General features: G+C 44.0%; 1 long non-coding RNA gene across 3 annotated transcripts in view; it reads right to left on the bottom strand.

Moving 5' to 3' along the window:
- The window catches only part of LOC137340442 (uncharacterized), an 80,767-nt gene that overhangs the window by 27,333 nt on the left and 29,450 nt on the right, over positions 1-23,984 (bottom strand). For all 3 annotated transcript variants that reach the window (XR_010966807.1, XR_010966806.1, XR_010966808.1), the window contains exon 4: positions 1,150-1,235. This is a non-coding gene — a long non-coding RNA (uncharacterized lncRNA). The remainder of the gene's footprint in view (positions 1-1,149; positions 1,236-23,984) is intronic.

The raw sequence follows: 23,984 nt of genomic DNA, 5'->3' as shown, positions 1-23,984 counted from the left end.
TTTGACACTATGCTATTTACCGTCTTTTAAAGTGGATGGGCGAGCATGGCGGCCAGTCCATCCACCTCCAGTATTTAATACCATCGTAAAAAGGATAATTATTAGTCCTGTGGCACACTATCCCATTCACATCATGCATAAGAGTGCAATTTTCAGCTCATAGGAGACACTATGATCATTAGTTAAAAGTTCAGGGAGAAATTACGGATTACAACAGAAACATCACAAAAATGCTCAATCGTAACATAATATCCTTTAATATTTCTCAAGCATCAAATGAGCCTCTTAACCGTTATAATGACGAAAAGTTTGGCAATCCAGCTGTTGAGTGCACAATATTTGAGCATAATAGTCCCATTTACAACAACAACTTGCATTTATAACATCGAAAAACACCCCAAGGCGTTTCACGGAGGTGTGAGGAAAATAGACTCTGAACTAAAACAGGAGGTGGGTTTTAAAGAGGTTCTTAAAGGAGGTGGTGAAGCGGGGAGGGGGGGGGGGTGGCGGTGGGTGGGGGGGTTGGATTTAGGAAGGGAATTTCAGAGCATGGGTCCCACACAGCAAAAGGTACAGCCACCAGTGATGAGACAAAAAGAGGGGGGAATGCACAAGAGGCCAGTGTTCAGAGGAGTTGTAGGGCTGAAGTAAGTTATAGAGATAGGATGGGGAGAGGCCATGGAGGGACAAGAATTTTAAATTTGAGGTTCTGAGAGATTAGGAACAAGGATGGGTGACTTCGACTGAGTGCGGGTAGGATACAGACAGCAGAGTTTTGGAGGAGCTGAAGTTTACAGAAGGTGGAGGGTGAGAGGATGGTCAGGAGGACATTGGAGTAAATGATTGGGAGGTGACAAAGGCATGGACCAGGGTTTCACCAGCAGATGGGGTGAAGTAGGGGTGGAAGTGGGAAGCGGTGAAAGTAGGCAGTCTCTGTGATCAAGAAGATATGGAAAGCATTTTGAGCTGTATAATGGCATAGTGATGTCTTGGTGGTTATTGGTCTGTCGTTTGCATTGGTAGCAGTGGGAGTAATTTGAATTGATGCATTACCATAGAAGTATGTTGACACAATATTAAAGCATATTGACTCAAGTACAATTTTTCCCGTACTATATTGGTAGCAGGACACCTGATGACAACACTAACCTCCTATATCTGTCACATCAGCCACCAGGTGAGGTTGAAGGAAGTAATATCTGAGACTCCAGAACCAATGGCAGGCTCAAGTAATGCTGCGGTTAGAAAAGAAACAGTATTTCAAGTAGTTGAAACAATGGGGGGAATTTTAACCCCCCTCCCCCCCGGCAGAAATGGGGCAGGGGAACTGTTATTATGGAGCGGGGAACATACCCACTCCGTCCCTGACCTGATCTGCCTGAAATCTTTTTAAATATGCAGATCGGGCTCTGATGACCTGGTCACCTGGGCCCAACAGTAATTTTTCTCTGAGGCCTGAGCAATGATGGGTTCCCCAACAGGCAAAACCTGCTGGGAACAAGGGCCAGGGTCAGGAGAGGTGCAGCATCGTAAGGATTTGAAATATTTTTGGCAGGTTCCACGTGGGCCAGGAGGAGCAGGATTGCACAAAGAAACCTTGGGCCTCCCCTTACCCCAGGTCCCGCTCACCCGCCCACTCGACCGAGATTCCCCTCCCCGAGCCTTCACTGCCACTTACCTTGGGCCGGGGACGCCAAGCCACCCGATTTTAATGACCAGGCAGTCACTTCCCACCAACTTCCCAGCCCTTTTGGTCAAGAAGTCAGCTAGCGGCATGTCAATGAGGCCCAGCAGTTACAACTGGCTGAGCCACCACCGGCATCTCCACAACTGGCTGAGCCACCTTGTTGCCGCTCCCAGACAGGTTGAGGTATGGACCTGTAATCTCCTCATTAATATTCATGAGATCCAAGAGGCGGATAGCCTGGGCAAGTAATTGTGTTTGTTTTAGCAATCCCAATTCAGCTGCCTTGGAACATGTGAGTAGTTTATTAGAATAATGTTTATGAATGTACCAGTCTCCAGCCGGTCCGGGAAAATTTCTAATTTAATTGCGGCACAGATATGGAAGGAAACATTTTCCCCCTTTTTGCCCCTGAAGAGTTGTCACTCAGGATTTCAGATATGTTAACGGAGTGAACAGTGACAGGGAATGACAACTTCCGTTTCAGGCCAGCTGATTACACGCATGTGCGATGCCTGAACTTGGGAGTGTTAGCGCTGTGTATTATCCGAACTCGGGAGTGTTAGCACTGTGCATTATCTGAACTCGAGTGTTAGCACTGTGCATTATCTGAACTCGAGTGTTAGCACTGAATGTTATCTGAACTCACAAGTGTTAGCACTGTGTGTTATCTGAACTTGATTGTCAGCGCTGTGCGTTATCTGAACTCGGGAGTGTTAATGATGTGATGTGTTGAAGCTCTATACATTGTTCTTCTGCATCCTGCTGCAGCTCTATAGCCTGTGGGTCAATGACTGGATCAAATTATAAACAATTTTACAACACCAAGTTATAGTCCAGCAATTTTATTTTAAATTCACAAGCTTTCGGAGGCTTCCTCCTTCCTCAGGTGAACGATGTGAAAAATCACATCATTTTTCACATCGTTCACCTGACGAAGGAGGAAGCCTCCGAAAGCTTGTGAATTTAAAATAAAATTGCTGGACTATAACTTGGTGTTGTAAAATTGTTTACAATTGTCAACCCCAGTCCATCACCGGCATCTCCACATCATGGATCAAATTACACATTGAACTTAGCCGTGTAGAGAACTTCAATGCAGTACTGTGAGTCTACAACATGATTGGATAAATTACACATTGCAGGCAAAGTGTTGGGTAAGTATTGTCCTCCCACTTCCTGGCAATGCTTCTACAATTCTTCTTAATTACACCGGGTGGTGTCACAAATTGCAGCCATTCCGAGGTCAGCCTAATGTGAATAGTTTTGGCTGGGGTCTGATGGGATTCCCGGCATTACCAGAGAACCTGTCTTGATGGCGGGGGGGGGGGGGGCGGGGGAGGGGAGGTAGGGAGGGGAAGTAAGATGGCTGCCTTTGGTCTTGGACACCTGAAACAGCAGTGGGGCTGGCTGCTTCTGTGGCAGGCATTTTGGCCACCCAGCAGTAGGCCCCTCTGAAAGTGGCCGATCACCGACATTAATGGTGCAGTGAGTCTACCGATCCCATTCTGAGGCTATTACTGCTCTGTTAATTGCTAAGACTCACTCTCAAGGCCGCTTCTCTTTTATCAGCACCTGTCACCAGTTCCGACTCATTCCGCATGGATTCCAGCTTAAGTTTCACCCTTCCTGTTTCACTCTTCTGTACCAAATCAAATAGCCCTGACTGATCATCTACATCCCTGAGCCATTTTAATTTGAATACTTCCACCAATTGGGGTCTACAATCAGTGTCCCAGGTGACCATGGGTGATAATGGGACATTTTGTGATAACCAAAACCAGCGGGTCGGGAAAAAGATGTGTGAGTGACCGGTGAGAAACAAAGATCACCTGGCAACAACCCCCAAAGGACATCAATCAGGGATCAATGCACAATCCAGTGAAAGTCAGGGAAGGGGAGTTAAGAATAGTTCATTGACAGCTTTCTCTTGGAGATGGTTGTGTCCTTGCTTAAACTGAACAGTGAGAAGAATATTTTATAACCTGGCCACTACCCGAGACATCGGGACCGTGCAGGGGGAGATAAGCAAAGACCTCCAGACACCCTCCGATCTGTTGATAAGACAGACTGAAAGTGCAGGAATGGTTTGTATTTGATGTCACGTTTGGGATGATTTTGGGAAACCGCTGTGTGTAAATGTGATATGTTGCGTGTGAGGCAACTCGTATGTGGAATGCATGATGAAGATGCACTGAAGAACGGGTCTCAGACACGCTCAGTCACGTTGACAACATCACTACATGAAATGGTTAATGTGCTCAGGAGAGTCAGGACATCTACTGGGTCACTACTGATCTGAACTTTTTTTAATCAAGGCACTGACACAAACTCCGTAAACCGACCAATTAATGAAACAATCAGGATCGAGTTGTGTACAGTTCTGGTCACCCTATTATAGAAAGGATATTATTAAACTAGAAAGAGTGCAGAAAAGATTTACTAGGATGCTACCGGGACTTGATGGTTTGACTTATAGGGAGAGGTTAGATAGACTGGGACTTTTTTCCCTGGAGAGTAGGAGGTTAAGGGGTGATCTTATAGAAGTCTATAAAATAATGAGGGGCATAGATAAGGTAGACAGTCAAAATCTTTTCCCAAAGGTAGGGGAGTCTATAACGAGGGGACATAGATTTAAGGTGAGAGGGGAGAGATCCAAAAGGGTCCAGAGGGGCAATTTTTTCACTCAAAGGGTGGTGAGTGTCTGGAACGAGCTGCCAGAGACAGTAGTAGAGGCGGGTACAATTTTGTCTTTTAAAAAGCATTTGGACAGTTACATGGGTAAGATGGGTATCGAGGGATATGGGCCAAGTGCAGGCAATTGGGACTAGCTTAGTGGTATAAACTGGGCGACATGGACATGTTGGGCCGAAGGGCCTGTTTCCATGTTGTAACTTCTATGATTCTATGATTCTATATCTCTCCTCATTCATCTCCTTTCTAGCAAGGAGAGTCCCAGTTATGTGGATCTATCTTTGTTCTCTATTCCCCTAATCATTCTCGTTCATTCTATTAGCTCCTCCCTGTGTCTTTTACACTCAGCTACATCCTTCCTGAAGTGATGGTCCCAGAACTGCACAAAATACTGTACTCCAGATGTGGCCGGACCAACGCACTATAGAAAGATATAAAGAACTTGCATTTATATGGCACCTATCATGACCTCAGGATGTCCCAAAGTGCTTTACAGCCAATGAACTACTTTTGAAGTGTAGTCACTATTGTAATGTTGGAAACGCGGCAGCCAATTTGTGCACAGCAAGGTCCCACAAACAGCATTGTGATAATGACCAGATAATCTGTTTTTTAGTGATGTTGGTTGAGGGACAAATATCGGCCAGGACACTAGGCAGGACTCCCCTGCCCCCTGCTTTTCTTCAAAATAGTATCACGGGATCCTTTACGTCCACTTGATAGGGCAGATGGGCCCTCATCCTAAAGACGACACCTCCAACAATGTAGCACTCCCATTGTATTGCACTTGAATGTCAGCCTTGATTTTGTGCTCAAGTCTCTGGAGTTGGACTTGAACCCACAACCTTCAACTCAAAGGTGAGAATGCTACCACTGAGCCACAGCTGACACCATACAGTACCAGGATAATTTCCTTCGATCTATGCTCTATTCTCTTTTTATGCAACGTAATATCCCATTTCATCAGCAGGCAGACATTGAACTGATGTCCTGAGGAAGCAACCTACTATAGCTCCCAGATCATTTTCCTGATTTGTCTCTGTCAGCTTTTCCCATTAATTCCATAATCTTTACATTTATCTACATTAAACTGTATCTGCCAATTTCCTTAAGCAGTCTAAGTCCCTCCGTGGCTTGTCTGCATCTTTCACCATATTAATCGCTCCTGCTATTGTGGCATCAACCGTAGAATTTGAAATGAAGATTTGGGTGGGTACAGGAGGACTGCCGGTGCCCATGGAACCATATGCATGCCTGCTGCTCTATCAATAAGTTAATACCTTCAGGGGAGGAGAGGTAAATCAAGAAAAACAGAAGGAAAATCAGACAAAAAGAAAAATAAGTGAGAGTCAAGGTCTGTACCTAATTTCAATCAAAAACCAATCACAGCTACATTTTTGGATCCTATCTCTGGTGCGATATTAGTTGTAAACAATTTTTTAAAAGGATGTAAGCGAACAGACAAGTTAAATTCTCCATGCAGGAAAATGTTATGAAAACACTGGTGGTTATGTAAAAATCTAAAAATAATTCCAGAAAAAATATGCTATGAAGTAAATCATTTTTCTGTAAGAGAACATGGCTGTGATCTGAATCACTGCCTTCCACAGGAAGTCTTAAATCTTTAACAGTAAGTGAAACCAAATGGTTCCTTGCTGAATATGCTTCTTATGGAGATCTCAAACACACAATCCACATATATGAGAGAAACTCATGACTGACAGACTTTATCTTTCCCTTCTTTTGCCAATTAGTATCAAACGTGGAAATAGTTTTGTGGTAGAGGTTAACGTTCAGTGGGAATTAGGTTGATACTGTCCAAACTCATATCACTCAACATCTTTGGACCAAAGAGTCTATTAACCCATCTGTCTGGGCTGGAATATAATGAAAGGAGATAAAATGACAGTGTTCTTGGCACAGGCTGTTAGCTCTAGTGGAGGAGCATTGGCAATCGCAGCTAGAGGTTAACGAGTTTGAAGCCCAACCTCAATCAATATTTATGTTAGTGAATTTTGCCAGTTCTCAGAACCTTGATTGGCAGATAGCAATTCATTTTTAAAAAATCATTCCCGGGATGTGAGCATCGCTGGCAAGGCTGGCGTTCATTGCCCATCCCTAGTTGCCCTTGAGAAGGTGGCGATGGGCCTTCTTCTTGAACCGGTGCAGTCTGTGTGGTGAAGGTGCTCCCACAGTGCTGTTAAGTAGGGAGTTCCAGGATTGTGACCAAGCGACGATTAAGGAATGGCGATATATGTCCAAGTCGGGACGGCGTGTGACTTGGAGGGGAACTTGGAGGTGATGGTGTTCCCATGCACCTGCTGCCCTTGTCCTTCTAGGTGGTGAAGGTCGCGGGTTTGGGAGGTGCTGCTGAAGAAGCCTTGGCGAGTTGCTGTAGTGCATCCTGTAGACAGTATTCATCTCAAATGGCACTACTCCACAAAAACTCACCACTGCATGGAACACAAATAACAGCATTTGTGCAGAAATCTGCAGCCTAGAAAATCCTTTCCCCCGCCAGAGGAAGCCTGGAAACAGGAATTGTGAAAAATAACTTATTTCGTAAGGTTCCTCACGGCTCAGTGACTAAATGCATGCTAAGTCATGCAAGTCAAGAAATCCTAGGTTTAACCCCTGGCCTGGGGGAGTCTAACAACCCCAGGCAGAGTGGCAATGAGGACACCAAGATTAGCCTCCATATCACTAGTTCACAATTCTGACACTACTGGCACATAATTTTTAGCATGAAAAATGTTGTGGTGATCCAGGCAGCGTATGGAATAAGAACAACTTGCACGTATATAGCACCTTTAACGCAGACAAACATCCCAAGATTTTACGGAGGCATAATCAAAAAAATAGGCACCAAGCCAAAGCAGGAAATATTTGTACGGCGACTAAAAGCTTGGTCAAAGAAATGGGATTTAAGGAGGGTCTCAAAAGAAGAGAGGCAGGCGGAGAGGCAGGTGGGTTTAGGAAGGGAATTCCACACTGTGGGATCTAGGCAGCTGAAGGCATGGGGCAAAGGGAAAGGGGAATGCACAAGAAGCCAGTCAGAGGAACAGAAAGTTCAGGGTGGGGGTTGTAGGGCTGGAGGAGATCACAGAGCGAGGGAGGGGTGAGGCCATGAAGGAATTTAAACATGAGGATGAGAATTTAAAATTTGAGGTGTTGAGGTACTGAGAGCCTATGGGTCAGTGAGGATAAGATGATGGGCAAACAAAAGGTAGTGTGGGATAGGATTTGGATGTAGACTTTTGGATGGGCTGTAGTTTATGGAGGGTGGAGGATGGGAGGCCAGTCAGGAGCATTGGAAAAGTTAAGTTTGGAGGTGAAAAAGACATGGATAAGAATTTCAGTAACAGATGGGCTGAGGCATGGGCGGAGACGTTTGATATTATGGAGGTCGAAGTAGATGATCTTTGTGCTGGAGAGGATATGGGGTCAGAAGCTCAGCTCAAGTCAAATAGGATGGCGAGGTTGTGAACAGTCTGATTCAGCCTAAGATAGTGGCCAGGAAGGGATGGAATCAATGCCAAGGGTATGGAGTTTGTGGCTGGGACCAAAAACTATGGTTTTGGTCTTCCCAATGTTTGGCTAGAGGAAATTGCAGGTCATCCAAGACTGGATGTTGGACAAGCAGTCTGACCACATAGATGCAGTGGAGGGGTCAAGAAAGGTGGTAGAACTGGGTGCCACCAGTGTAATTGTGGAACCTGGCCTTATTCTGTGGATAATGTTGCCAAGGGCCAGCAATGAGATGAGGAAAAGGAGGGGGTCAAGGATAGATCCTTGGGGGGAATCTGGAGTTAGTGGTGTGAGGACTGGAAGAGAAGCCATTGCTGGAGATGGTCCAGCTATGATTGGATAGGTTAAGAGTGCAACCAAGTGAGGGCAGTCCCACCAAGCTGGGCAACGGAGGAGAGGTGCTAGAGGAGCACAGTGCGGTCAACCATGTCAATGGCTGCAGAAAGATAGAGGAGGATGAGAAGGATAATACACTATGGTCACAGAGTGTTGTGATTGGAATCAATTTCTTAAATGCAATTCCCTTTTAAATCCTGTTGAGAGTCTACAACAGTATATGAAAAGGGATTATTGCTAAAGTAACCCAGAGATGAAATTTTATACTATTGTGTGATGGTGTTATATGGATTGTGTAACATAACCACCTGGTATATAATACACTATTGTTGGGGATGCATCATTTCCTGTAGACCTACTGTATGGCAGCATGTGTTATGTTTGTACATGTAGATGAACTAGTTTAAAGCTGTAAAATGCTGACTTTCTGTGTCTTTCACAAGGAGGTGAGACAGAGATTGATCCACCCTGTAAGTTTCTGTTGAAAATCAAATTCCAACATGGGTTTGGTCGTGCTGTCACAGTTGTGCTGTGGAATGAAATGTATCCCTCTGGATTCACAGGTTGATTGATTGATCTGACCTGCACTGTTTTGGAAGATTTAGATTCACCAAGAAACTGTTTCGTGACTGCAAGAGGATTTAGAACATCAGATCTCAAAAATGATGTGTTGCAAGAGACAATGATTACTGCTGTCATCTTTTTTGCTGCTACCATCTTTGTTACTGGCAACTATGGGCAGTCAATCAATCCCCAAATGTCACTTTTTTAAATCAGCACTGTACTTTCTCCCCAGTTTCTCCCCTTAAAATCTCTCCCCTTCTCCTGAATGTGGTACTTTATGCTGAGCTAAGATTCTACTCTCTAATACCTCACACAAATGGCCATTGTTCACATATGAGCCCAGATAATAAGGCCCAACACAGACTATTTAATAATGAGGGCCATGATCCTGTCCTCACCCAATGTACACTTAGTGCACAGTTCACTGGACTGGAAACTAGCAGAAATCATTCCCCAGTCCTGGAATGCTGAGCCAATTGTAACATAGCGAATGCTGCCCCAACTGAGACCAGCTAACTCAGCACAGGTTTGGGATCAAATCTGGGATCTCAGTCTGTACCAGACCACACAGTTCACTCATCTACTGAGCCATTGGGAGAGCCCCATGGAAGTCATTTTGTGAGATAAACTTCCTAACATCTCATTAACAGCATCAGGGGTTATTTGCCAATTATGGCTTATCCAGTATGCTAGGTCCTATTGGTTGTATTCACATACCCATTCATGCACATGCACTAAATGAATATGCTTACTATGAAAGGCTTATTTTCTACAAATAAAATGTGCAGGTGACATGTGATTATCATCATGGCTATGAGCCAATTTCCTAGCTACAGTCATGCCTTATTCACTCTTATCAAAACATGACCAGGCAGGAGGCATCTTGAAGAAGAAGAGCCATTACTAGATAAGGGACAACCCTCTGCCTGTCTGTCATTGTGTGTGCTTGATGCCGTTCTATCCTTCTCAAGTGTTACTGAGAGAAGACATGGACTGAAGCTTTGGTTCATGACACCCATGCCAAATGTCTAAAACCAGAGAAGCCACGAGGACTTCACTGAAGCTTCTGAGAGCTCCTGTTGGGATTTGTCACCTTGAGAAACTAAGAATAGCCACACACGCATTAATTATCAAAGGAATTGTTGCAAGCAAGATGACACAGATCAGTCTGAAGAAATGCTACATTAAAAGTAAAACTCGCGTGGTTAACTGTAACAAATAAAACACTTTAAAAATTAATTTACGAATAAGATTCCTTCTATTTTCTTTCCGTTCTTTGTTGTCCATGTACCACTTATGGATAAGACGGTGGATAATCTGCCCACTCCCAACCTCCAATGATGCAGATGCCTGAGGATTAGTCAGGGATAACTCTTTTTCCAGTTTCTCTCCTCTCTACGAAAATACATTCTCTTTCCCCACATTGATCTGGTCAAAATCAAGAGTTTGGGGAGGGGGCGCAATTATCATCTTCAGGTATAAAACTGTTCTATCCTAGATTGCACTGTTTTAAGACCTGGCTGAATCCCAAGTGCTAATAGCATGCAATTTATGGGTCTAACCTTATTTGTATAATTACTCATAACTCTAGGTGCAAGCCCGGCTGAGTCTAGGGATGACATCACTGGTAGGAGAAGAAAACTGCATGTAAGTCAAATTTAAAGAGATGGGGAAAATTAAACTGGAGTGTGACAAAGAGGGGGACTAAAATTTAGTAAACTTCTAGAGAGCATCAAAAGACATCTCAAGCCACCTGTAAACTTTGCCAAGGCTGAAGGGGCATGAGATTAAGAAGTGGTACCAGCTGGTATCAGTTGGGAGAACTTTGCATCTTCCACTCTGCTGATCCAAACTCTGAGAGGGCAGGTTATTCCAAGATGAGTTTGCCAGGACCTACGTAAATGGTTGGTGGCATCTTGGTAAATGCAGCCAAACAGGCAACGCTGGCTCCTGATCACCCAGTCATCCCTTCTTTCATGCAATGGAATGTAAAGCATGACATACTGTGATAGAGAGGCTTCTGAAGAAGCTACCAGCATAACAAGAGACAGGCATTCACACGTCATTATGATGCCACCGGGAGGTCTGCTGGTGCAGCTCACTGGGAAGAGGTACCTCCACCAACAACCTCTGCCAAAGTGAGGCTTGCTACCTCCCTGCAAAAGTTGGGGCGCAGGCAGGAGGGCCCAGGGCATCTCTCCGGCAGCCTGACCTGCCCAGCATCCTTCTGCTGGTTTTCTTTTCTTCCAAACATGTTGGCTTGATGGTTTTTTGGTGCCAATAAAAGGAACTTGGCACAAAATAAATAAATAAATAACTGCCTCTGGCACAAAGGCTCAAGAAACCCTGTGCCAACTATGGGGGAGAAAAAAAGGTGCGCCTTTAAAAAGTCAACCCACTTACCTGTAAAGTATGTGGACATTTTAAATGCCCTCCCGTCTGTAGGTATGCCCGAGGGCTTGTCCCCATCAGGTTTCAGTGGGCATGTTGGAGACTTGGCATCAGCATGCCCATGGACCCAAAAATAATGTGGCACCTGTCTCCACCACCTTTTGTATTTGCTAATGATGCTCCTACCAGCTTTGGACAGAGACTTCAGACACCTGCCCCAAACCTGACTGGAAGATCGAATGGGGCCGTAAATACGCAGGAATCTAGCGACACTGATTTCCCCTGGATTTCCGGGCCACTACTGTCCTGCAAGTGCCTTCAATCAGTGCAGGTAGTGAGACGAAAATCACCCCACACAGCATTTCAATGTGCCGTCCCACAACACTGCTTCGTGTATAATTTTTCTTATCTACATTGCTTGCATCAAAAAAATAATGAAAATGTATTGCGCACAAGACTTAACAAAATTACTTGAGTTGTAATTTTGAAGGACATGCTGGAGCTTAGTTATTTGCTTCTGTCCTGAGTAAAGCAGCTATACTTACGAGCTCTTCAGGAACAATGACGGAGTTTTGAATCAACGGCTGGGGTTTTCTGCTTGTGCACTTGCCAGCTCACCGTCCAATGGACAGGAAAATCTTGGACTAATGAGCACCCAGTAGAAAACCCCAACCAGGAGGTCTTACCCCTCACAATTTCCTCCCCTCCTTTGCTGAAGGCATGGGATTTTGTCTGGTACCACAGATACATGGTGAGTCACTGCGGCGAGTGACTCACCTCCTGACTGCCCAAAGCCTTTCCACCATCTACAAGGCACAAGTCTGGAGTGTGATGGAATACTCTCCACTTGCTTGGATGAGTGCAGCTCCAACAACACTCAAGAAGCTCGACACCATCCAAGATAAAGCAGCCCGCTTGATTGGCACCCCATCCACCACCCTAAACATTCACTCCCTTCACCACCGGCGCACAGTGGCTGCATTGTGTACGATCCACAGGATGCACTGCAGCAACTCGCCAAGGCTTCTTCGACAGCACCTCCCAAACCCGCGACCTCTACCACCTAGAAGGACAAGAGCAGCAGGCACATGGGAACAACACCACCTGCATGTTCCCCTCCAAGTCACACACCATCCCGACGTGGAAATATATCGCCGTTCCTTCATCGTCACTGGGTCAAAATCCTGGAACTCCCTTCCTAACAGCACTGTGGGAGAACCTTCACCTCACGGACTGCAGCGGTTCAAGAAGGCGGCTCACCACCACCTTCTCAAGGGCAATTAGGGATGGGCAATAAATGCCGGCCTCGCCAGTGACGCCCACATCCCATGAACGAATAAATAAAAAAAAACATGATGTCCGCTGGTACCACTCACAAGTGGACTTTCTTCATGTTCAGTGAGTGCAGGTCGGCTATTTAGAATGGGAGGCATCACGGTTGCCTTTGCTCAGGCAGTCATCAGGGGAGCTATCATTTGTTATTTTATCACAAATCACTACTAAAACTAAACATTTCTTTACTCCTCATCCTGAGATTCCTGGTGAAATGGGGCCCTCCTGGTCTGTGGGGCTCCACGGTTGAGCCCGGTCTTATTCTCTTCTTTCAATGTACCAATAAGGCGACACTAGGTTGCCCCAGTGTTATTAATCAAAAAATCTAACAAAAGTGCCCCCTTTTAAAGGGGTCGGACTTATTTTCGACTGCTGTCCACAAGTTACTTTCAGCAGGAGTCACTGAATAGTGACAGGAGTGGGGATCTTTGCTGTTTTTTCCTCCTTTCTAGTCTAGGGATCTTGAGGAAAAATTGTAGCATCTCAATTGCTAGATGAGGCAAAAGCAGCTCAATTAGCTCAATCAGCACAGACTAGGAATTGAATTAGTGACCTTTGGCCTGTACAGTTTAGCACTACACTCAGCAGTGCCTTTGCTCAGGCAGTCATCAGGGGAGCTATCGATCATTTGCTATGTTATCACAAATCACTACTAAAACTAAACATTTTCTTTACTCCTCATCCTGAGATTCCTGGTGAAATGGGGCCCTCCTGGTCTGTAGGGCTCCACAGTGCCCCATCAGGAAGGGAGCTAACCCGTTCTCCAAAGCCACAACCTCCATACTGACTGCACCTTTGCAAGAGGTACAATTTTTGAGGAATGTTAAAGACTGTTGTAGACTGCCACTGCCATTCTGTAACCTGTTGCAACTGAATGCTTAAGATAGAATACTAGAATGGTACCAAGGACAAGGGACTTCAGTTATGTGGAGAGGCTAGGGAAGGTGGGATTGTTCTAAGAGCAGAGCAGAGAAGGTTAAGGGGAGATTTGATAGAGGCATTCAAAATTATGAGGGGTTTTGACAGAGTAGATAAGGAGAAACTGTTTCCACTGGCAGGAGAGTCACTAACCGGAGGTCACAGATTTAAGATAATTGCCAAAAGAACCAGGGGGAAGGTGAGGAGAATTTTTTTTACACAGCGAGTTGTTATAATCTGGATTGCACTGCTTGAAAGGTTGGTGGAAGCAGATTCAACAGTAACTTTCAAAAGGGAATTGGATATATACTTGAAAAGGAAAAATTTGCAGGGCTATGGGGAAAGAGCAGGGGAGTGGGACTAATTGGACAGCTCTTTCAAAGAGCTGGCACAGGCATAATGGGCCAAATGGCCTTCTTCTATGCTGTATGATTCTATGAATGCCTGGCAGTCACTTGCCGTCATATTTTCCCTCCTATTCTTTGGGCAGTGTTCAGCCTCAACTCACCCTTTCCCCATTGTGTCCTTTATAAATTTGTATAAAAGAAAATGTCCTATTTATTAAGCAGCATTACAGTTGCTGACAGTGTTGTGATATTCGACTTATACTTTGGAACTGAGGAGGCTATGAGCCATTAAACAGCTACAACGCAATGGATAAATACAGAAGGTACAAGCTAAAGCGTTGCTTCTGGCTCTGTTTAATGTCAAGTATCCACCCGTGCTCCACTACTTATTGTTATTAAAACTACATAACATCATTGAGAATAGTAAAATATTTACAACCGCTTTAAATTGGTGTAATATTAGAGAACAGAGGCGACATTTTATCATTTGGGTGGACAGCTGGCAGAATGTGTAATGCCATCTGTCCGGGGAGAGGGTCAATTTTCACTCCCCTAGCCTGGCGGTAACAGCCTCAAAATGGGGTCAGTGGCCTTACTGCCCTGGTAACCGGCTAATGCCGGCGACTCCATTTTGAAAGGGACCTACCGCTGGGCAACCAAAGTGCTTGTCTGTTTCAGGTGATGGGCCCTTTTTAATATGGAAATTGGGGTCCAATGATCCCATTTTAGGTGGGAACTGTGCACTCTCTGCACAGTTCTACGGGCAATGGAACCGAAGAGGCCCACTGCCACCTTCCCACCACTGGTTTAATAGGCAATTTACCTTGTTGGTGGCTGCCCCAACCCGATCTTCAGCCATTTCGAGGTGGCCCGGAGAATGCCAAACTTACAGCAAGGTATGTCGGGGCTGGGAGGGGGGAGGAATTCACGATGGTGGGGGAGGGAGCACAGGGCAGCAGCAGCTCAGATTATTTTTGGGAGGCCCAAAGCAGCAATACTGCTCCTCCTGGCCCCACATAAATAATCTTTTCGCCTACCTTTGAGGGCCTTCACTACTTTGGACAACAGGTTCTAGTGAGAGGAGGATCCACGGCAGAGGGTCCACTCAGTAAGCCGTAAAAATGGTTGTGGGGTCCTATCTACGTAATAGGACCTCGATTTAAATGTATTTAAATGTATTTATGTAGATATGTATTAGGCAATGGCTAATATTTAAAGAACGTGTGCAGGAATTACAATAATTATTCATTCCTGTCTGGCGCAAAAATAAAACAGGAAAGGTGGCTCAACTGTGGATTACAAAAGATGTGGAGATGCCGGTGATGGACTGGGGTGGACAAATGTAAGGAATCTTAGAACACCAGGTTATAGTCCAACATTTTTATTTGAAAATCACAAGCTTTCGGAGGCTTTCTCCTTCGTCAGGTGAGTGTGGGATTCCTAGACAATTACCGCATATATAGGCAGAGAACAATGCCTGGTGATTACAGATAATCTTTCCACTGCCCGTTATCAAGGCAATCAAAGGAATTGAATAGTGTTCAGACAGAGAGAAATTAGATACAAGACTACTGAATATACAAACGGCCAAAGACAGAGAGAGAGAGAGAGAGAGACATCTGGAAGGAAGAGAAAGAGAGAGAATGACCAGTTGTATTAAAAACAGATAACTTTTTTTTCCGCTGGTGGGGTTACGTGTAGCGTGACATGAATCCAAGATCCCGGTTGAGGCTGTCCTCATGAGAGTAAACTAACAAGGAACATAAAAACTGACTGTAAAAGCTTCTATAAATATGACAAGAGAAAAAGATTAGTGAAGACAAATGTATGTCCCTTACAGTCAGAAATAGGGGAAATTATAATGGGGAACAAAGAAATGGCAGAACAATTAAACACATACTTTGGTTCTGTCTTCACAAAGGAGGACACAAATAACCTCCCAGAAATGTTAGGGAACCAAGGCTCCAGTGAGAGGGAGGAACTGAAGGATACCAGTATTAGTAAAAAAATAGTGCTATAGAAATTAATGGGGCTAAAGGCTGACAAATCCCCAGGGCCTGATAATCTACATCCCAGAGTACTAAAGGAAATGGCCCTGGAAATAGTGGATGCATTGGTGATCATCTTCCAAATGTGGCAAATGTAACCCCACTATTTAAAAAAGGGAGAGAAAAAACAGGGAATTACAGACCAGTTAGCCTAACATCAGTAGTGGGGAAAATGCTAGAGTCTATTATAAAAGATGTGATAACAGAACACTTGGAAGGCATTAACGGGATTGGACAAAGTCAGCATGGGTTTATGAAAGGGAAATCATGCTTAACAAATCTACTGGAGTTTTTTGAGGATGTAACTAGTAGAATAGAGAGAGGAGAACCAGTGGATATTTGGATTTTCAGAAGGCTTTTGATAAGGTCCCAGACAAGAGGTTAGTGTGCAAAATTAAAGCACATGGGATTGGGGGGAATATACTGGCATGGATTGAGAATTGGTTGACAGACAGGAACCAGAGAGTAGGAATAAACGGGTCTTTTTCCGGGTGGAAGGCAGTGACTAGTGGGGTACCACAGGGATCAGTGCTTGGGCCCCAGCCGTTCACAATATATATCAATGATTTGGATGAGGGAATTAAATGTAACATTTCCAAGTTTGCAGACGACACAAAGCTGAGTGGAATGTGAGCTGTGAGGAGGATGCAAAGAGGCTCCAATATGATTTAGACAAGTTGGGTGATTGGGCAAGAACATGGCAGATGCAGTATAATGTGGATAAATGTGAGTTTATCCACCTTGGTTGTAAAAACAGAAAGGCAGATTATTATCTGAATGGTGATAGATTGGGAAAAGGGGAGGTGCAACAAGACCTGGGTGTCCTTCCACATCAGTCGCTGAAAGTGCAGCAAGCAGTAAGGAAGGCGAATGGTATGTTGGTCTTCATTGCAAGAGGACTTGAGTACAGGAGCAGGGATGTCTTACTAGTGTTATACAGGGCCTTGGTGAGACCACATCTGGAGTATTGTGTGCAGTTTTGGTCTTCTTATCTGAGGAAGGATATCCTTGCCATGGAGGGAGTGCAACAAAGGTTTACCAGACTGATTCCTGGGATGGCAGGACTGACGTATGAGGAGAGATTGGGTCGACTTGGCCTATATTCACTAGCCATGATGTGGAGATGCCGGTGATGGACTGGGGTGGACAAATGTAAGGAATCTTACAACACCAGGTTATAGTCCAACAAATTTATTTTAAAATCACAAGCTTTCGGAGATTATCCCCTTCGTCAGATGAATGACTCATTCATCTGACGAAGGGGATAATCTCCGAAAGCTTGTGATTTTAAAATAAATTTGTTGGACTATAACCTGGTGTTGTAAGATTCCTTACATTTGTCCACCCCAGTCCATCACCGGCATCTCCACATCATGGCTAGTGAATATAGGCCTAGTCGACCCAATCTATCCTCATACGTCAGTCCTGCCATCCCAGGAATCAGTCTGGTAAACCTTTGTTGCACTCCCTCCATGGCAAGGATATCCTTCCTCAGATAAGAAGACCAAAACTGCACACAATAACCTGGTGTTGTAAGATTCCTTACATATATTCACTAGAGTTTAGAAGAATGAAAGGTGATCTAATTGAAACATATAAAATTCTAACAGGACTAGACAGACTAGATGCAGGGAGGATGTTCCCGATGGCTGGGGAGTCCAGAACCGGGGGTCACAGTCTCAGGATAAGGGGTATGCCATTTAGAACCGAGATGAGGAGAAATGTCTTCACTCAGAGGGTGGTGAACCTGTGGAATTCTCTACCACGGAAGGAATGGAAGCCAAGTCATTAGATATATTCAAGAAGGAGATAGATATATTTCTTAATGCTAAAGGGATCAAGGGATATGGGGAAAAAGCGGGAACAGGGTACTGAGTTAGACGATCAGCCATGATCATTTTGAATGGCGGAGCAGGCCCGAAGGGCCTAATGGCCTAATCTTGCTCCTATTTTCTATGTTTCTATGTATTCATGAGGCACCCACAGGAGTCAGTGGGTGCCTTAGCCAGCTATTAAACTAGTGGTGGGAAGATGGCGGTGGGGCAGAAAAGCAGCGTTAAGTCTGCCACTGTGATTTTAATTCCCATATCGCCTGGTTTCCGCAGGTCAGAAGGAGTTACTATCCCCCTTGGGGGTCTGGATCTTCTGATGTGTAAATTGCCATCAGAGCTGTTTAATGTTAGGTACTCTGAAATATGTATATGTTATAAAACATTCTATGACTCAGAAAGATACCCTTTTCATTGAAGAATTGAAAGGTTGTTTTAGTTTCTAGTCACTGCCGCCAAATATTTTTTCTTGTGACTATTAAAACATTCACAGGTTAGCTGGCATTTATTACCCTGTTGCAGCATTTTGACAGGCATATAAAGATATTCTTGTATTGTAGGATTGATGGGAGAAATGTTTTGAATAAATTAGCATATTTTATTATTGTGAGGAACCACAATTGGTTTATTCATTGATGAGGAGATATCTTCCATTTATGATTGGTTACAATAAATAGAATAAACTAGTGACTTAAAAACACTGATGTGAAACCATGGTCACGTGTTCTTAAATCTCTCAGCCAAGCCTTTATATGCATTCTGATTTGCCAAGTTTTATTTAATGTAGAATAATCTAAGAATATAGTTCATCTTGCAGATCTAGTCTGGTTCAAAGCATTAGTTATCATTTTATACTTGACCATAGGATTTTCAGTGCTCAGTTGCAGTTTATTCCTTGCTGCAGTTGTTATTTTGCTAGCATAAAAATATACTTATAATGGAATGAAACACCCCAGTAAAATTAGAACAGAAATATTAATTCATACTAGCGGATCACCTATGCCATTGCTCACATGCATCATAGGATTTGCTGTTTTATCCCATGTAATGTACAATATATTATCAGAACTACTAATTTCCAGTGATTGAATAATTGCACTTGTGTATTTAATTACACAGCGTGTCTGTGTGTTAGTGGTATTTTCAGGTCGAATTTTATGATTATGTGCATATTTGTGAAGCAAATGTAAATCAGTGGCCTTGATTATTATGATATGTTCAGTATGTAGTTAATTTTATCTCTTTCCTTGTTTTTAAAGCCCATGATTCAGATGAAGATGGTGGGGAAGATGTTCCAGGATGCAGTTTCTTTTTTTCTTGCGAGTATTAAAGCATTCACAGGCCAGCTAGCATTTATTAGAAAGAAAAGTTTAATTTATATAGCATTTTTCACAACTTCAGGACATCCCAAAGTACTTTACAGCCAATGAAGTAACTTTTTTTTTGAAGTGTGGTCACCATTGTAATGTGTGTAACATAGCAGCCAATTTGCAGCAAGGTCCCACAAACAACAATATGATAATGACCAGATAGTCTGATTTTAAATCAGAAGCAAAAATACTGCGGAAATATAGCGAGACCCTGTCCTGCCATTTTAATTCCCCTTCCCACTCCTACTCTGACCTCTATCCTCCGCCTTTTACACTGTTCCAATGAAGCTCAATGGAAGCTCGAGGAACGGCACCTCATCTTTCATTTAGGCACTTTACAACCTTCTGGACTCAACATTGATTTCAATAACTTGAGATCATAACCACTGCTCCCATTTTTTCGGTCAGCCAGTGCTGGTAATGGTTCTGCTGCTGCCATTTACAGCTACTCCTGATCAATCTTTTGTTTCCTAACCTGTCCCATTACCACCTTCTTTGCCTTGCATCATCATCCCTTTTGTCATTTAATCACTCGTGCCCTCTACCCTATCACAGACCTTCCCTTTTGTTCTTGCCTCCCCTCCCCCCCTTTCCCTGGCTCTGTACTTGCTCAAAAACTTTAACTCTTTTAACATCTTCCAGTTCTGATGAAAGGTCTTCAACCTAAAACGTCAACTCTGTTTCTCCACAAATGCTGCCTGACTTGCTTCTCTAGCATTTTCTGTTTTTAAATCTGATTTTAAGTGTTGGTTGAGGGATAAATATGGGCCTGGATACCAGGGAAAACTCCCCTACTCTTCGTCAAAATATTGCAATGGGATCTTTTACATCCACATGAGAGGGCAAACGGGGCCTTAGTTTAACGTCTCATCCGAAAGACGGCACCATCCACAGGATGCACTGCTGCAACTCGGCAAGGCTTCTTCGACAACACCTCCCAAACCCGCGACCTCTACCACCTAGAAGGACAAGGGCAGCAGGTACATGGGAACACCACCACCTGCACGTTCCCCTCCAAGTCACACACCATCCCGACTTGGAAATATATCGCCGTTCCTTCATCGTCGCTGGGTCAAAATCCTGGAACTCCCTTCCCAACAGCACTGTGGGAGAACCTTCGCCACACGGACTGCAGCGGTTCAAGAAGGCGGCTCACCACCACCTTCTCAAGGGCAATTAGGGATGGGCAATAAATGCTGGCCTCGCCACGACGCCCACATCCCATGAACAAATAAAAAAAACCTCCAACAGTGCAGCACTCCCTCGGTATTGCATTGGAGTGTCAGCCTAGATCATGTGCTTAAGTCTCTGGAGTGGGACTTGAACCCACAACCTTCTGACCCAGAGATGAGAATGCTACCAATTACCCTGTTGCAGCATTTTGGAAAGAGTATATAAAGATATTCTTGTATTGCAGGTGCTGCTTAGAGCAGTAGTGGGCAGTGGGGAGAGGTCACATGCTTAGGTAGTGTTGGGACATTGACCCTGGGGGCTCCTGCTTAGGAGATTCTGCCTCCATCATTTCCGTTCAAAGAAGCAGGCGGAATATCTGCCCTTACAAGTCAAATCAAAAACTGGCAGAAATGGTGGGGATCCAACATCACCAGGTTGCCCCCATGTCATTGAGGGTTCTGTCTGTCTCTTTCCAAAGTTACAGTGGAAGAACCAGTAGAACCCCTGGGGTCAGGTTCTGTCTGCTGGCAGCGGGGATATACTCAGGTGGGTCAGGGTGGTGACAGGAGCTGATGCTAGAGGGAGCTAGGAGAGGTGAATGTTCAAGTAGTGCCTCAGGCGGAGAGAACAACACCACCTTCCTTGAAGAGCACAGTGCAACCTACCTTGGAGCTGGGAGGACTTAATTAATGTATCTTATAAATATAGATAACTAGGGCCTTTCCAGCATTAGGTTGAGAGGTTGGCCGAGCTCGTGGGAATGAAAATAAGGGCAGACCTGATTATGCTGGTCTCTGCCCCCTTTGCCACCTGTTGAAAGTTCTGGGCCACTTGTGGGCAGGCACATGACACACTCACCAACAAATGAATAGCAGCATAAGAATTTTTCCCCCACATTTACGCCCTTAGCAATGCTGGGCACTTTTACAAAGTGTTGCCGGGCTATTTAACATTGGGAAGCATCACAAATCCAGTTGTTTCCTCACTCAAAGTCCACATACATGCACGTTACAGCCGGAGTTACTGTATATTGCTCAAGAATAAGAACTTTAATTAATTCATGGACACTAAGACCAATTATAGTGCTCTTATTGCCATCCCAACCAAAATCAGGGAACTCAACAGAACCTGGTCCATCCTGGTGAATGTTGCTTAGTATTACACCAGATGGTGCATTTACCCAATTAGCCACCTGGGAAACCCCCAGGGAGTGATTTCAAGGCATTAATGTAATTCTGGGTTTCTTTTTATTTAAACGTGCATTCAGGTCATGCTCTATTCTTTTTTTTCGCTTCCTCCTTTTTCTGCCAACTTTCTTTCTTCCCTTTCTTCTCTTCTGTAGGGATTGTTAACTTCTTGCTGGGGCACAGTCCTGTGAGTGCCATGCATCCTCCAGTATCTAGTGAGGGAAAGAATGCTATTCGACTTGGGGTAGCATCATAGCTAAGCCAGATCCTTACCTTATCTAACAGCAGCAGTCAGTGTGCAGCACCAGCAGTAAGAATCATGGCTGAATTTTCCTCTCCCTAACCCAAGGGCACTAAGGCCAATTGTAACGCCTTACTGCTGCCCAGTACAGACCAGGATTTGAACCAAGGACCGTCTAGTCTATATGACTCAGCTACTATCTGTCTTAATCATTGGGTAGAGTCGGTAATCTTGGGTTTCACATGATGTTTATAAACCACGCTCGTTTTGTTCTTGTGATTTATTAGGACGCCTAACTCACTTAATTAGATTATCACCGCTGTCTCTCATCCTGTATGCTTTCAGTGTAATTAATCATCAAATTGCCGTACTATGAAATTTTCATTAACACCGGTACAATATGACTTGCTATCTAATGCCAATAATAATTTCAAGTGCCATTACCAATCAGTGATCATGTAATCAGATTTTACCTAAGTTTGAATAAATGCTGGTTGTTCAAATCTACGATAAACGTACATCTTTCTGATCATCAGTGGCAGCAGCTGCTGAATTCTCTGTGGGTGGGATTTTAATTCTCTACAGGGTAAGTTCATTGATTCCGTGTTCCCAGCAGACAGCCGTTCTCGAAGGGAGTGCATCGAACTTAGGGCGGCAGCATTGCAGCGCCAATCCTCTGACCCATGCTTCCTTGGAATCAACAACAACTTGCATTTATAGAATCATAGAAAGGTTACAGCACAAAAGGAGACCATTGAGTCCGCATTTAACATAGTAAAACATCCCAAGGTGAATTTGCCCATGTATTTTTATAATAATTTGTATTTTTAAAAAATTTAACTCTATGCCATCCTCAAATTACCTCGTTGAACTCGATCTTGATCTCACCCAACATCCACACACATGCATTTTCCAGCAGAGGTGTGTCTCTAGCTGGGACCAACTGTAGCAAATCTGCTACCTGTCTGCGCTGGCTGAGATCAGCAATCCCAGCACAGACTGAGGATCAAGCCCAGGACCTTCCTGATCTGTATGGCTGGATTCCACACTGGACAATTGATTCACAGACCAAGCACAATTGATTAATTCTCAATACAACTATATAAATGCTACTGACAAAATCCCAAATACAAGGCACTGGTGGAATGCTATCCTGAGGAAACTGACCTTGAAAGAGTTAAAATGGGTTGTAAGTTTAATAACTCCCCTTGTATAAAATTCACAATGGTTCTTCTTTCCAGTACATCCTAGTCGCTGGACTGCTTTCAGAAGATATTTAAGAAAGAAACGAGAGAGATAAAACATCCTTTTTAAGCAAGTCGGGCCAAAATGCAATGAATTGCACTCCTCATGCCAAAAATCAGCAAAATGGTTTCTGTAGTTTACTCCAGCGTTTAGTTGATGCAGCTGGTCTTCATCAATGGAAATTTCAACATCTCAGTACTTCCCCACTGGGACCGACAGAATGAGCCTCCTGGCAGTGGTGACAATAACGGAAGGGGGAGGGGATGCATCTGTCACAGCTGAGTTGGAATCTGCCTCCTCCAAGTCTGTCTTCCAATTTTATTCCATCCCCCCCTTCCCCAGTTTTCTACCCTCCTCTACTAAGCTCTGCTGGGTACAGTACATATCCGTCTTTTGGATGAGACGTTAAACTGAGAGCCCCGTCTGCCCTCTCAGATTGATGTAAAACATTCCACGGCACTATTTCGAAGAGTCCTGGGCAATATTTATTTCTCAACCAACATCACTAAAAACAGATTATCTGGTCATTATCACATTGCTGTTTGTGGGACCTTGCTGTGCACAAATTGGCTGCTGCGTTTCCTACATTACAACAGTGACTACACTTCAAAAATACTTCATTGGCTGTGAAGTGCTTTGGGACGTCCTACAGTCGTGAAAACTGCTATATAAATGCAAGTTTTTTTAAATCTTACCATTGGTCGGATATAATGACCTGGCATCTTTACATTCGGATTGCCAATGATTGCATGAGACTCTGGCTTTTGATGCCAGTGGCACTAGCGCCCCTATAAGGTCAGTATAAAAGCAAAAGAAATTGTGTGGAGGGCCTCACTTGTGGAACTAAAAATCAAATTTTTTAAAAATGCTTTGACTTGTGGCCCTTTGTTTGTTTGGTGGTTGTGACATTTTCACTGCCCAGGAAAGCGATAAATATGTGCCATGAAAATTAGAATGATACCTAATTACAATGCAGTGGACAGCAGCATAGGATGGTTCTGGAATGCTGGGCCATTGGAGTGTTATGGAAATTATTTTATTCAAGAATTATCAGGTTATTTTCACTTCTGAAATAAACACAGTTTCTGATAATTTCC

This window comes from Heptranchias perlo, chromosome 22 (assembly GCF_035084215.1).
Source record: "Heptranchias perlo isolate sHepPer1 chromosome 22, sHepPer1.hap1, whole genome shotgun sequence".
Lineage (NCBI taxonomy): Eukaryota > Metazoa > Chordata > Chondrichthyes > Hexanchiformes > Hexanchidae > Heptranchias > Heptranchias perlo.
This window is presented reverse-complemented; position numbering and strand designations above follow the sequence as displayed.